We start from the raw sequence: 14296 nt of genomic DNA on the forward strand, positions 1-14296 counted from the left end.
AGCTGGAATTACAGGTACACACCACCACGCTTGGCTAATTTTTGTATTTTTAGTAGAGACAGGGGTTTCACCATGCTGGTCAGGCTGGTCTCAAACTCCTGACCTAGGTGATCCACCCACCTCAGCCTCCCAAAGTGTTGGGATTATAGGCGTGAGCCATTGCGCCTAAGCTAAAACCTTTTAAGTAACATCTAGTCTCCTGGCTACTGCAGAAGTCACCCTGATAATACACATGAAGTGTCTTTAAAAGAATTAATGAAGGCTTATTCACCCCCAAGTATGAAAGCTTAAGTTTACCGCAAAAAATACAGGCAATTACAGAAAGATACAAAGAAAAATCCAAAGTCACTCATAATAGTGCCACTGCTAATATTTAGGGGGGTAACTTTACAGATGTGTTTCTACAAACACCACATACAATTAAAAAAAAAAACTGGGGAAAAGTTTTTGTTTTGTTTTGTTTTGAGAGAGTCTTCCTCTATTGCCGAGGCTGGAGGGCAGTGGCTCAATCTTGGCTCACTGTAATCTCTGCCTCCCAGGTTCAAGTGATTCTCCTGCCTCAGCCTTCCGAGTAGCTGGGATTAAAGCATGTGCCACCATGCCTAGGTAATTTTTTTTTTTTTTTAGTAGAGATGGGGTTTCACCATGTTGGTCAGGCTGGTCTCAAACTCCTGACCTCATGATCCACTCGCCTAGGCCTCCCAAAATGCTGGGATTACAGGTGTGAGCCACCACGCCCAGCCAAAAACTGGGAGGAAAGTTTAAATACTGTTTCATAATCTGCTACTGCCACTTTATAACCTGTTGAACATACAGCTCTCTGCCACCATTTTAAGGTTCCATAATATTCAATGTTTAGATAAATCCATGTTTATATAACCTCCTTAATTATGGGCATTAAGGTGGCTTGCAGTTTTTTATCATTATAAGCAATAATATGATGAGCATTCTGATACATTTTCTTGGTTAACCGTCAAGATAAATTCCTCAAAGTAAAACTTCTGGGTAAAAGGGAGTAGTGATAGAAATAAACAAGAATGTTATGTTGTTGTAAAGCACTTGGAAGTTTCCCGATGGGGAAACTGAGGCAAAGCAACTTGCCCAAACAATGTCAGGGGCCAGGTGGAAAACTCAGATTTCCTGAGGCCTGATCGATGTTTTTTTCAACATCTCTCATTGCTCTTTGAGATAACTAGATGTCTGCAGCCCATGTTCCAAAATAGATGAATATAATGCTAGATTCCATACAAGTAGTGGGTGTCATTTGCAATTATTAGGTTGGTGCAAAAGTGATTGTGGTTTTTGCCACTACTTTTATTTATGTATTTATTTTTTGAGATGGAGTCTCACTCTGTTGCTCAGGCTGGAGTGCAGTGGCACAATCTCAGTTCACTGCAACCTCTGCCTCCAGGGTTCAAGCGATTCTCCTGCCTCAGCCTCCCCAGTAGCTGGGATTACAGGTGTGCATCACCACACCCAGCTAATTTTTGTATTTTTAGTACAGACTGGGTTTCACTATATTGACTAAGCTGGTCTCGAACTCCTGATCTCAAGTGATCCACCTGCCTTGGCCTCCCAAAGTGCTGGGATTACAGGCATAAGCCACTGTGCCCAACCCTTTGTCACTACTTTTAATGGCCAAAACTGCAGTCATTTTTGCACCAACCTAAACAGTATTCATTCATGTGTTGCCTTTGAGGTGTACCCTGAGGCATCTGAAATAACGTTGTAGATTATAGTAGCATTTCCCTGACTTCCTTGATCAAAAGGGTCACATGGAGCTCTCATTAATATCAGAGATTTCTGGGTCCTCCCCGCCACCCCGCCAAAAGCTGCTGAATTGGACTCTCCTGAGGACATGCCTGGGTAATAGTTGTTTAATGAGCACCGCAGGTGATTCTTATGATCAGGAAAACCTGGAAAATACCTGCAGGGAGTGAGGTGAGAAAATCTGTGGTGGCCAGTGGTTAACTCTTTATAGGATTGAGTAGATTACATCCCAGAGGAACTGGGGAGAGGGTGCAAAATACGGAAAAGTTTTTGGGGATAGAGATGGTAAAAGGATCTCATTTTACAGCCAAAGCATGATAGCAATAGTTTCTCCTTTTATGCATATTTTCCGGAAAATGGCACTTTTTCTACAAATGTAATTTATTACCACAACAGTGAAGACTCTGATGAGAAGACATTAGAGGAAAAAGGAGCGAAGATGTGAGACCCAGAGCCCTGTTGAGAAGGTGGTCAGAGAAGTGATGGGTTAATGTGCTTATTCAGCCTCCCTCGACCCCACCTCCCTCCCCACCTCATTCCCCTAGTCATTCCCCTCAGGACGCTGTCTTTTCTCCAGAGTGGGAAGTTTTTGCCTTGGAAAGGGGCAGCTTTCGTCAGAGCCCCCAAATTATGGGTTTCTAAAAGTTTAAGGGGCACCACAGAGACCCCAAGCAGGAGATGTGGTGAGAAGGCCCGATGTGGGCTGGTGAAGCTGGTACATGCACCACAGATTGGTTTTGTTTGTCTCACCTGTGGTGCACTAGGGATAGTCACTGAACAAATGGCTCCAGGCCCATGAGCATCAATGTCTAGGATTCTGCTCCAGAAAAGCAGGAAGCTACGCTGTGTTCGGTAGCTGACTTTGAGCACAAGGAAGAAATAGCTGCTCCGTAAAACAGTGTCTCCTAACAGGTAGGAAAAACTAATGTCTTTACAAAAATGATTCTTAGAAGACTAAGTAATGCAACCACACATGGACAGACTTTTCCACAAGGTAATGTCAGCCTGTGAAGCTCATTCAAATTCCAAAGATAATTATGTACAAGTTAATTTCTCTTTCCCTGTTCTTTCTCCCTAATAATCATTACTACCCCTCAAAAGAATTGTCTACAGTCCCCATCTCCTTCTTCCTCGATGAAAAACTGTATATATGCATCTGTACCCCATTGAAGGGTTAGGGGCAATCACTCTGTGATTTCCACCTCCCTTCCCTGCACATTAATAACTTTGTATGCATTTTTCTCCTATTCATCTGCCTTTGGTCAGTTTATTTTCAGTGAACCTTCAGAGTGCAAAGGTGGGAGTTTTCCTCCTTCACCACCTAAGAGAATAAGTAACTCATGCTTTTTTGACTTTGAGAGAGAAGGAAAGGAAAAATCATTTGGGAAAAACTCAGACTGTACCTACACGAAGATAAGCAACTTTGATTAGCGAGCTCCCAGGAAAAAGTTTCCTCTCCTTTCCAGGCATATGCGTGGTGGGAACTTACACAGGGAAGAGGGGGGCTTACCTAAAACAAACCCACAATTATTAAAACAAGAGCAGCAGGCTTTATGCTTGCCTAGATACATACCCACAGCTGCGTAAAATAGGGAGAGTTGCACAGACAGCTTTACTGATAAGAGAAGTTACTCAAACCACTACAGCTGAGAGAGGAGTTTCTTTAAAAAGCTTTTGAGTTCAGCTGTAACTCGGCAATCCACTTGGACTCCTTTTCCTGCTGCAGAGAGCTTTTTTCTTTCACTTATTATTATTATTATTTTGACAAGGAGTTTCACTCTTGTTGCCCAGGCTGGAGTGCAGTGGTGTGATCTCAGGTCACTGCAACCTTTGCCTCCTGAGTTCAAGAGATTCTCCTGCCTTAGCCTCCCAAGTAGCTGGGATTACAGGCATGTGCCACCATGCCTGGCTAATTTTGTATTTTTAGTAGAGATGGAGTTTCTCCATGTTGGCCAGGCTGGTCTCAAACTCCTGACCTCAGGTTATCTACCCACCTCGGCCTCCCAAAGTTTGGGGATTACAGGTGTGAGCCACCACATCCAGCCTCTTTCACTTATTAAACTTTCGCTCCAACCCCACCTTTGTGTCCACATTCCTTAATTTTCTTGGAGATAGGACAAAGAACTTGGAGTATTAGTTCAGACAATAAGAAACTGCTACATTAAGGTGCATTGGTGAGACTGCAACAACTCTGTTCACCTCTGTTTTGGTTGAATTGCTTTAGTGATAAAATAATCAACTAAATCATTATAGACTGGGCATGGTGGCTCACGCCTATAGTCCCATCACTTTGGGAGGCTGAGGCTAGAAGTGTTCAAACGTGTGCTCTGAATGAAGAGACCCCTCCAAATAGGCTTTGTGTGAGCAACATGGCTTTTTATTCACCCGGGTATGGGCGGGCTGAGTCCAAAAAGAGTCATCGGAGAGTAGTGGAATAGAAGTTGGTTTTATAGGTTTGGGGTAGGCAGTGGAATGTTAAAGAAGTTACAGTTCAGGGTGTTTTTTGCAAGCTGGGAGGGGGGTCATAGGATCTGGAGTCATGAGGCTGACCAAGGTCAGTTACAAAGTCCAATTGCCTTACCAATTGAAGCAGGAATAAGGAACAATAGAGAATGTTCAAGTTAATTAGGCACTGCAGGGGTTGATCATTCTCCTTCTGTGGTTTTCCAGTTACTTCAGACTTTTCAGGAACTCATCTGGGGTGTCTATGCAGGTCACAGAGGTTAACATGGTGTCCATGGTGCCGTCAGTTGGCCTAAAAGACCTTACAAGAAGATCACTTAAGGCCGGGAATTCAAAACCAGCTTGGACAGCATGGCAGGACCCTGTCTCTTAACTATTTATTTATTTATTTATATTTTTAAGACAGAGTCTCACTCTGTTGCCATGCTGGAGTGCAATGGCACGATCTCTGCTCATTGCAACCTCTGCCTGCCAGGTCCAAGCTATTCTTGTGCCTCAGCCTCCCCAGTAGCTGGAACTACAGGCATGTGCCACCACTCCTGGCTGAGTTTTGTATTTTTAGTAGAGACGGTGTTTCACCATGTTGGTCTCGAACTCTTGACTTCAGATGATCCATCTGCTTCGGCCTCCCAAATTGCTGGGATTACAGGCATGAGTCACCATACCTGCCCAAAAAAAATGTTTTTAATAAAATTTTGACCGATTTCTGAGTGATCTACATAAGCTACAGAGTCTAAGGTTCAAGGATGAAAACTCAATAGCATAAAGGTAAAATGCTGAAATGAATGGATCCAGAGCTTGAGGCTTTGAAACAAAGTCCAACACCCTATTGTAAAATGAAGATATTAAAAGCTTTGATATGTAAAGAGGTTTAGTGACTTGCTCCAGGTCATTTACCAAGTTAGTAGCACACAGAACTCCAGTGAGAAACCAGGTCTCCTGATGCCACTCCTTCCTTTTCTAATTCATTTTGATTTCTCTCTCTCTCTCTCTCTCTCTCTCTCTCTCTGTGTGTGTGTGTGTGTGTGTGTGTCTGTGCATGTGCATGTGCATGTGGGGTTTTAAAACTCTGTGCTTCTTTTGCAGTTCACTTGTCTTTAAAAATACAAGATGACATTAATTAGAATTTAGAATATAAGATAAATAATATAAAAACTTCTCCCATTTATGCTAATGCAGCTCAAAATAGCTTTCAAATATTAAATATGAATTTAACTTGGAAAAATAAGATAGACTATGTCAAGGAGAATGTTCTTGAGCATCATATGGTAGTTCCTTTACCAATCTAATATACAATGTTAATGTTGTTTTCTCCTTGGGTCCCTTAGACAGATCCAAGTTGAATGAGCCTTCTGACAGTAATAAATTCAGAAAGAACTAGGATGAAAGCTGTATCGATCTATAAATATAAAGATAAGGCGGTATCAATATTCAGAAGACAGAAGGCCCAGAAGTCTTTTTTATTTTATTTTTTTCTGAGACGAGTCTTGCTCTGTTGCCCAGGCTGGAATACAGTGCTGTGATCTCAGTTCACTGCAACCTCTGCCTCCTGGGTTCAAGAGATTCTTTTGCCTTAGCCTCCCAAGTAGCTGGGATTACAGGCATGTGCCACCACACATGGCTAAGTTTTTGTATTTTTAGTAGAGATGGCGTTTCATCATGTTGGCCAGGCTGGTCTCAAACTTCTGACCTCACATGATCTACCTGCCTTGGCCTCCCAAAGTGCTGGGATTTCCACGCCCAGTGGAGAAGTTCTAAATAAAAACTCATTTACATACAAATGTTAACACAAATGACTCTATGGCTAAGTAGTTAGGGCAATGGTTACTCTTAGCAATGTAGCATATTTCTTTTAGTTGATAGAATATAAGGTATGTTCAGTATTGAAGTTCTTAGAGTGATGCAGTAGATTGAGTGCAAAAGTCTCAATCTTGCGCCCTTCTCTGTGCTCCTACCCTTTGTAATGTGCCTTTGTAGTCAGCCTACTTTACCACCACTGTAATCATAATAGGTCAATTGCCCAATGCCCACAGTAAGTCAATACTCTGAGACACTGGATTGCAGCAGAGAAAGAGTTTAATCATAGGGTCATCAAATGAGGAGATGGGAGGAAACCTCAAATTCATCTCCCTGAGGAGTTTGGGGCTGGGTTTTTTGTTGTTGTTGTTGTTGTTGTTTGAGATGGAGTCTCCCTCTATTGCCCAGGCTGGAGTGCAGTGGCACAATCTCGGCTCACTGCAACCTCCACCTCCTGGGTTCAAGCCATTCCCTGCCTCAGCCTCCTGAGTAGCTGGGATTACAGGCACCTGCCACCATGCCCAGCTAATTTTTGTAGTTTTAGTAGAGACGGGGTTTCACCATCTTGGCCAGGCTGATCTTGAACTCCTGACCTCATGGACCTCATGATCTACCCACATCAGCCTCCCAGAATGCTGGGATTACAAGTGTGAGCCACTGTGCCCAGCTGGGGCTAGAGTTTTTAAGGGTTTTGGAGTGGGTCAATGTGTGGAGATGATTGATTGGTAGAGCGTGGGGTAAAGTCATGGGACAGGGAGATGAAAAAATATTTTCATGGTGATCCCATTCCTCTGGGCAGGGGAGGGGGCAGTCCTCAAAATGGTTGCTGGAAGGCAGAGCATGGTGGCTCATGCCTGTAATCCTAGCACTTTAGGAGGCCAAGGCAGGCAGATCATTTGAGGTCAGGAGTTTGTGACTACCTTGGCCAACATGATGAGACCCCGTCTCTACTAACAATACAAAAAATTAGCCAAGCATGGTAGTGTGCTCCTATAATCCTAGCTACTCAGGAGGCTGAAGCAGGAGAATTTCTTGAATCCAGGAGGCAGAGGTTGCAGTGAGTCGAAATCACACTGTAGGATACAGTAAATTCCTCTTCAAAGGTTTAGCCTGTTAACTCCCTTTAAAATTCAAGAGGGGGAAATTGTTAAGTACAATGAGTTCTGAGTTTCTCTTCAAAGAACCAATATGTCAGTATGTTCAGTTTCCCTGTTCTTTGTTCTCCATTTTAAAGTGTAACTTCCTCATTCTTTATACCTCCTTGCCCCTAGTTTCAGTAAACAACCCCCTCCTAACCTCTATACTCACATATTTGGAGTCTTTCGTCATCCCTAGTCATCTGCTCTGTCCTTAGTAATCCTTAGTCACCTGCTCTGTAACTGTCCTTCCCATGGAAACTACTCACCTGCCACTCTGGCTCCATACCTCTGCTCTCTTTAACCAATCAGAATAAGCTTAGACTGTGCTGTCCAACCCTAGCCAATGGGGGAACAACACAGCACTAGGGACTAGCTGCATTAGGGATGACAACCCCTTCTCTTCTCTTGTCCGGTGTGCTCTTGCCACTATTCCATTCCCGAGACATATCCTTCTATAGAAGAACATTTGCCTTGCTGAGAAAATTTATGTTCGAGTGCTATTTCTTTTGTAGCACTGAAAATTTGTTTCTAACTGCACCACTGCACTCCAGCCTGGGTGACAAAGCAAGACTCTGTCTCAATTAAAAAAAAAAAAGTTCAGGAGCAGTGGTTTATGCCTGTAATCCCAACACTTTGGGAAACTGAGGCAGGTGGATCACCTGAGGTCAGGAGAAACCAGCCTAGCCAATGTGGTGAAACCCTGTCTTTACTAAAAATACAAAAATTCACTGGGCATGGTGGTGGGCACCTATAATCCCAGCTACTTTGGGAGGCTGAGGCAAGAGAATTGCTTGAACCCAGGAGGCGGAGGTTGCAGTGAGCTGAGATCACACCATTGCACTCCAGCCTGTGTGACAAGAATGAAACTGTCTCAAAAGAAAAATGGTTGCTGGAATTTGGGGTCTGAAAAATCTCTTAAGTTATCCTTGAGCCAAAAGCCTTAGATTCTGATATCAGAGAGCCTGTCTATAGGAACAACAGAGATGCAAATAAATTCTTAAACAGTCTCATGACCCTAACGTCAGAGATCCTATCTGTAGGAACAATGGGGATGCAAAAGGTCAGTATCTAGTGCTATGCAACTTTCAGCAACAAGAAAGTGGGCCAAAGTGCAGCCTGATTAATGCTTAATTGTAGCTACATTTCTGTCCCCAATCTGGCATGCCATTCTTGTCAACTTAGGTTTCACCACCCCAACCACCAAAATCTGGCAGGCCTTGTGACTTGATTTGGCCCATAGAATGTGGTGGAAATGATCATGTGCCATTTCCGAGACTAGGTCTCAAGAGGCCTCACACACCCTGCTGTCACCATGAGAACAAGCCCAGGCTAACCTGTAGATAATGAACAATCTCAAAAAGCAGAGACAGGGCATCAAAACTGAGGCCATCCTAGAGTGACCAATCCTCAGCTAACTTGTTGGTTAACTGGTGATGAATGAGTGAGCCCAGCCACTCAATCATCCCTGCATCTCTGGTATGTAACCCACTTGATCATGGTGGATTATCTTTTTGATATGCTATCGAATTCAGTTAGCTAGTATTTTGCTGAGGTTTTCCATGTCTGTGCTCATCAAGACTATCGATTTGTTGTTTTCTTTTTTTATTATGTCCTTTCCTGGTTTTAGTATTAGGGTTTATAGAATGATTTAAGGAGGTTTTCCTCTTCTTCTATACTGTGGAATAGTGTCAATCGGATTGATACCAATTCTTTGCATGTCTGATAGAATTCAGCTGTGAATCCATTTGGTCCTGGATTTTTTTTCTTGGCCTTGTTTTTATTACCATTTCAATCTTGCTGCTTGTTATTGGTCTGTTCAGAGTTTCTGTCTCTTCTTGGTTTAATCTAGGAGAGCTGTATGTTTCCAGGAATTTTTCCATCTCCTCTATGTTTTCTAGTTTGTGTGTGTAAAGGTGTTCATAGTAGCCTTGAATGATCTCTTGTATTTCTGTGGCATCAGTTGTAATACCTCTGTTTCATTTCTAATTGAGCTTATTTGGATCTTCTCTCTTCATTTCTTGGTTAATCTCACTAGAAGTCTACCAAGTTTATTTATCTTTTCAAAGAATCAGCTTTTTGTTTCAATTATCTTTTGCATTTTTTTTCCTTTCAATTTCATTTAGTTCTTATTTCTTCTGCTGGGTTTGGGCTTGCTTTGTAAGTTGTGTCACAATTATTGTTCAGTTTAAAGAATTTTTTAATTTCCATCTTGATTTCATTGTTGACCCAACAATCATTCAGGAGCAGCTTATTTAATGTCCATGTATTTGCATGATCTTGAGGGTTCATTTTGGAGTTGATTTCCAATTATATTCCACTGTGCTCTGAGAGAGTAATTGCTATAATTTGGATTTTCTTAAATTTTTTTTTTTTTTGAGACAGTTTTACTCCCTCACCCAGGCTGGAGTGCAGTGGGGTGACTCAGCTCAATGCAGCCTCTGCCTCCTGGGTTCAAACAATTCTTCTGCCTCGACCCCCTGAGTAGCTAGGATTACAGGCATGCACCAGAATGCCTGGTTATTTTTGTATTTTTAGTAGATATAGGATTTCACTGTGTTGACCAGCCTGGTCTCAAACTTCTGACCTCAGGTGACCCACCTACCTCAGCCTCTCAAAGTACTGGGATTACAGGTGTGAGCCACCATGCCCATCCTTAAATTTGTTGAGACTTCTTTTTTGGCCTATTATGTGATCTGTCTTGGAGAATGCTTCATGTGCTGATGAATCCAATGTATATTCTCCAGTTGTTGGGTAAAATGTTCTGTAAATATCTGTTAAGTTCTATTTGTTCTAAGGCATAGTTTAAGTCCATTGTTTCTTTGTTGACTTCCTGTCTTGATGACCTGTCTAGGGCTGTCATTGGAGTATCGAAGTCCCCGCTATCATTGTTTTATCTATCTCATTTATTAGGTCTAGTAGTAATCGTTTTATAAACTTGGGTGCTCCAGGGTTTGGTGCGTATATATTTAAGATTGTGATGGTTTCCTTTTGGACTAGTCCTTTTACCATATATAATGTCCATCTTTGTCCTTTTTGTGTGTGTGTGATGGAGTCTTGCTCTGTTGTCCAGGCCGAAGTGCAGTGGCATGATCTCTGCTCACTGTAACCTCTGCCTCCCGGGTTCAAGCGATTCTCCTGCCTCAGCCTCCCAAGTAGCTGGGACTACAGGAGCATGCCACTATGCCCAGCTAATTTTTGTTTTTTTTAGTAGAGATGAGGTTTCACCACGTTGGCCAGGCTGGTCTCAAACTCCTGACCCCAGGTGATCTGCTCACTTCAGTCTTCCAAAGTGCTGGGATTATAGGCGTGAGCCACTGTGCCTAGCCTCTTTGTCTCTTTTAACTGTTGTTGCTTTAAGTCTGTTTTGACTGATAGAAGAATAGCTACTCCTGCTCACTTTTTATGTCTATTTGCATGGAATGTCCTTTTTCACCCCTTTACCTTTAGTTTATGTGAGTCCTTACATGTTAGATGAGTCTTTTGAAGACAGCAGATACTTGGTTGCTGAATTCTTATTCATTCTGCCATTCTATATCTTTTAAGTAGAGCATTTAGGCCATTTACATTCAGTGTTGGTATTGAGAAATGAAGTACTATTCTATTCATTGTGCTAGTTGTTGCCTGAACACCTTGTGTTGGATTTTGTTTTTGTTTTTGTTTTACATTGCATTTTTGAGATTTATGCCTTAAGGAGGTTCTATTTTGGTGTATTTCAAGAATTTGTTTCAAGCTTTAGAAGTCCTTTTAGCAGTCCTTGTGGTGCTAGCTTAGTAGTGGCTAATTATCTCAGCATTTGTTTGTCTGAAAAAGACTGTGTTTTTCCTTCATTTATGAAGCTTAGTTTCAATGGATACCAAATTTTTGGCTGATAATTGTTTTGTTTAAGGAGGCTAAAAACGGGACCCCAATCCCTTCTAGCCTGTAGGGTTTCTGCTGAGAAATCTGCTGTCAATCTGATAGTTTTTCCTTTATAGTTTACTTGATGCTTTTGCCTTACAGCTCTTAAGATTATTTCCTTCATTTTGACTTTAGATAACCTGATGCGCCTACATGATAATCTTTTTATGATGAGTTTCCTGGGTGTTCTTTAGCTTCTTGTATTTGGAGGTCTAGATCTCTAACAAGGCCAGGGAAGTTTTCCTTGATTATTCCCTCCAATATGTTTTTCAAACTTTTAGATTTCTCTTCTTCCTCAGGAACACCAGTTATTCTTAGGTTTGGTAATTTTACATACGCCCAAACTTCTTAGAGATTTTGTTCATTTTTAAAATCCTTTTTTCTTTGTCTTCGTTGGATTGGCTTAACTCGAAAGCCTTGTCTTCGAGCTCTGAAGTGTTCTTCTACCTGTTTGATTCTTGTTTGAGAAGACCTGGATACTGATTTGGTTGTCTTTATCCTTGATGGATATGTGGCTTTGCCATTGCTGAGGTTGTTTCAAGAAACAAGAGAAGTTGATATTTGAAAGAGATGAGTGGTATGTATATGTGTGTGTGCACGCATGTGTGTACATACATATATGTTTTTCTAGAGTAGCTTGCATATAAAAGGGCAGTGATATAGCTGCTGGGTTTTTTGTTTGTTTGTTGAGAGGGAGTTTCGCTTTTGTTACCCAGGCAGGAGTCCAATGGCGTGATCTCAGCTCACTGCAACCTGTGCCTCCCAGGTTCAAGCAAGTCTTCAGCCTCAGCCTCCCAAGTAGCTGGGATTACAGGCATGAGCCACCATGCCCAGCTAATTTTGTATTTTTAGTAGAGACGGGGTTTTTCCATGTTGGTCAGGCTGGTCTCTAACTCCAAACTTCAGGTGATCTGCCCACCCGGGCTTCCCAAAGTGCTGGGATTATAGGCATGAGCCACTGCATCTGGCCTAAGCTACTGTTTTTAACTATGGCAGGACTCCACTTGTTCAGACAGTTTATAAGGTGAGGAAGGAGACCCAGGCATCTGGAATCACCTCCCCCTTGATTTCCACACTGCATTTCAATAGAAGAAAAGACTTGCCGACTGGTGCCTCCTGAATCACCTTTCTGTAAATAGCACGCTTGGTATTGGGGAACTCTCCGGAAGACACTGTTTTTACTTAAATAAGATCAAACCCCCACCCCACTCCTCCATCCAGAGACCAGAACCTTTCACATGTAGTTCCTAAAGCTGTAAACCCAAAACCTTGTCATATGTGATTTCTAAAACTGTAAACCCAAGACTAGAGCTGTAAACCCAAAACCCTTTCACTCGTAATTTCTAAGGCTGTAAACCTAAGATTCTTTCATGTGTAATATCTAGAGTGTAAGCCTATATAAAGGCAGAGTCTCTCTTTGTTAGACAATCTGGGTTAAGACAAATCATTGCCTGGCTCCCAGCCATAATAATAATAATAATAATAATAATAAACAACTCCTTCCTTTCCCATTTGGTGTTCGAGAGCTCTGTTTCTTGTGGCCGCTCCTGCTACAAAGTGCCCACATAGCAATGGCACTATGGGACCAGCATAAAGTGTTACTAAAACACATAGCTAATTTTGCTCTGTGTAGCCACTTCTGTATCCTTGGCTAACCTGGGAAATCATCCTGCAAGTGTGTGTGTGTTCTTTCTACTAATCAGTAATTCAGCTACAATTGGGCCATATGCAAGTTTGCTTAAGTTTTATAACCCTGTAAGTGCAGGTGTAAATATCCCCACATCCCCAAGAGAACAGCCTTTGTAATGCTTGAGAGTTTGGTAGAAATGCTGTAAATGGGGACTAGAAGAGATTTCACATAGGTGCACAGTATGTATTTGGTGACTGATTGGCGCAGCAGGAAATGAGGGAGGGTTAGAATGTAACTGATGTGAGAGGAACTGATAGGACATTGTCACACTCAAAAGGCCATTAGGCATGGTTACTGGAGCAAAGCAAATACTGTATTTGAGTAAAGTCAGTTGGGTGCAAGGAAATGGCTTTAGTGTGATAAGAATGGCAAGTGACTAACTGTTGCCCTCAGGATCAGGATTACAGCTCTGGGCAACTGGAGGTGAGGTGGATTGTTGAATCCAGGCTGCATCTAAAGAAATAACTGCTCAGCTCAGGCAGAGGTTATTGTCATGATCTTCAGTTTCTCATCTGGAAGCTGAACATCCAGATTCCATTAAATTTCCTCAATTTTACTGTTGTTGTTTAATGTTAAAAATATTTTCAAAATCCTGCACCTGCCAAATAAGACCTATCTCTGGTCATATTTATCCCATCAACCATGAGCCTATAACCTCAAAAGCCATGGAGACCATGCATATTGTGGCTAAGCTGCTGCTCACCTTGTGGGAATGGGCAGGAGGCAAACCTGCAGGTCCTCCCACTCCCTCCAAATCTCCCCCTTCAGCTTCTTTCAATCCTAGGCCAGCAGCGTTTGCAGCTCTGTCTATGATGAAAGGTGGCTGCTTATCCTGTAGACACCTGTGTCATGGAGGTTGGGGTTGGTGAGAGACAGGCATGGGTTTCATTTTGTTTTCTGGGGTTCCAGTTTGTCCTTGTATGTTCCAATTTGTTCTTTTTCTTCACTTTCCCTCCATTTTTACTTCTCAATTTCTGGGCCTATGGACTTTGGGTCTAAACACCTGGTGCAGAAGAAATAGCCTTACTAGACGGCTTACCTGGCTTCCAGGTATAAGCTTAATCTCTGCAATAAATCCTTTATTCTATATCACTCAGTCCAACCATCAGCTTCATGAGAGTTGAATGGTTTTGATGGTATTTGATGATCTGCTAATGGGTGCTATAACACACCTCCCTTGTGGTAAATTCTGCCATCTTGAAACAAAATGGCAGTTAACATAGGTTTTTTTCAATGATTGTTGTTCCTGCAGTTTTTCTAGAACTTGAGTTATAGAGGAGACCTGTTGGTAGAAGAATTACATGGATTGAAATCTTCAAGTCACAAAACCAATAATTAAGGAGGAAAGACACAAGAAAAAAGGGAAACTTGCTCAGCTAACAAAGCCAGTTGAATCAAGTGTAGAATTTAAATTCTTAGCCCCTGCTTAGACTATCCAGTATTCAAATTTGAAAGAATTTGTTTTTGGAAGCCTTTATAAAACTCTTCACTGTTACAATGTATGCCATCTGGGATTTAGCATTTATAAAATATGCAGTTA

Source organism: Aotus nancymaae, unplaced genomic scaffold (genome assembly GCF_030222135.1).
Source record: "Aotus nancymaae isolate 86718 unplaced genomic scaffold, 86718_ANA_hifiasm-v0.15.2.pri h1tg000049l, whole genome shotgun sequence".
In the NCBI taxonomy this organism is placed as follows: domain Eukaryota; kingdom Metazoa; phylum Chordata; class Mammalia; order Primates; family Aotidae; genus Aotus; species Aotus nancymaae.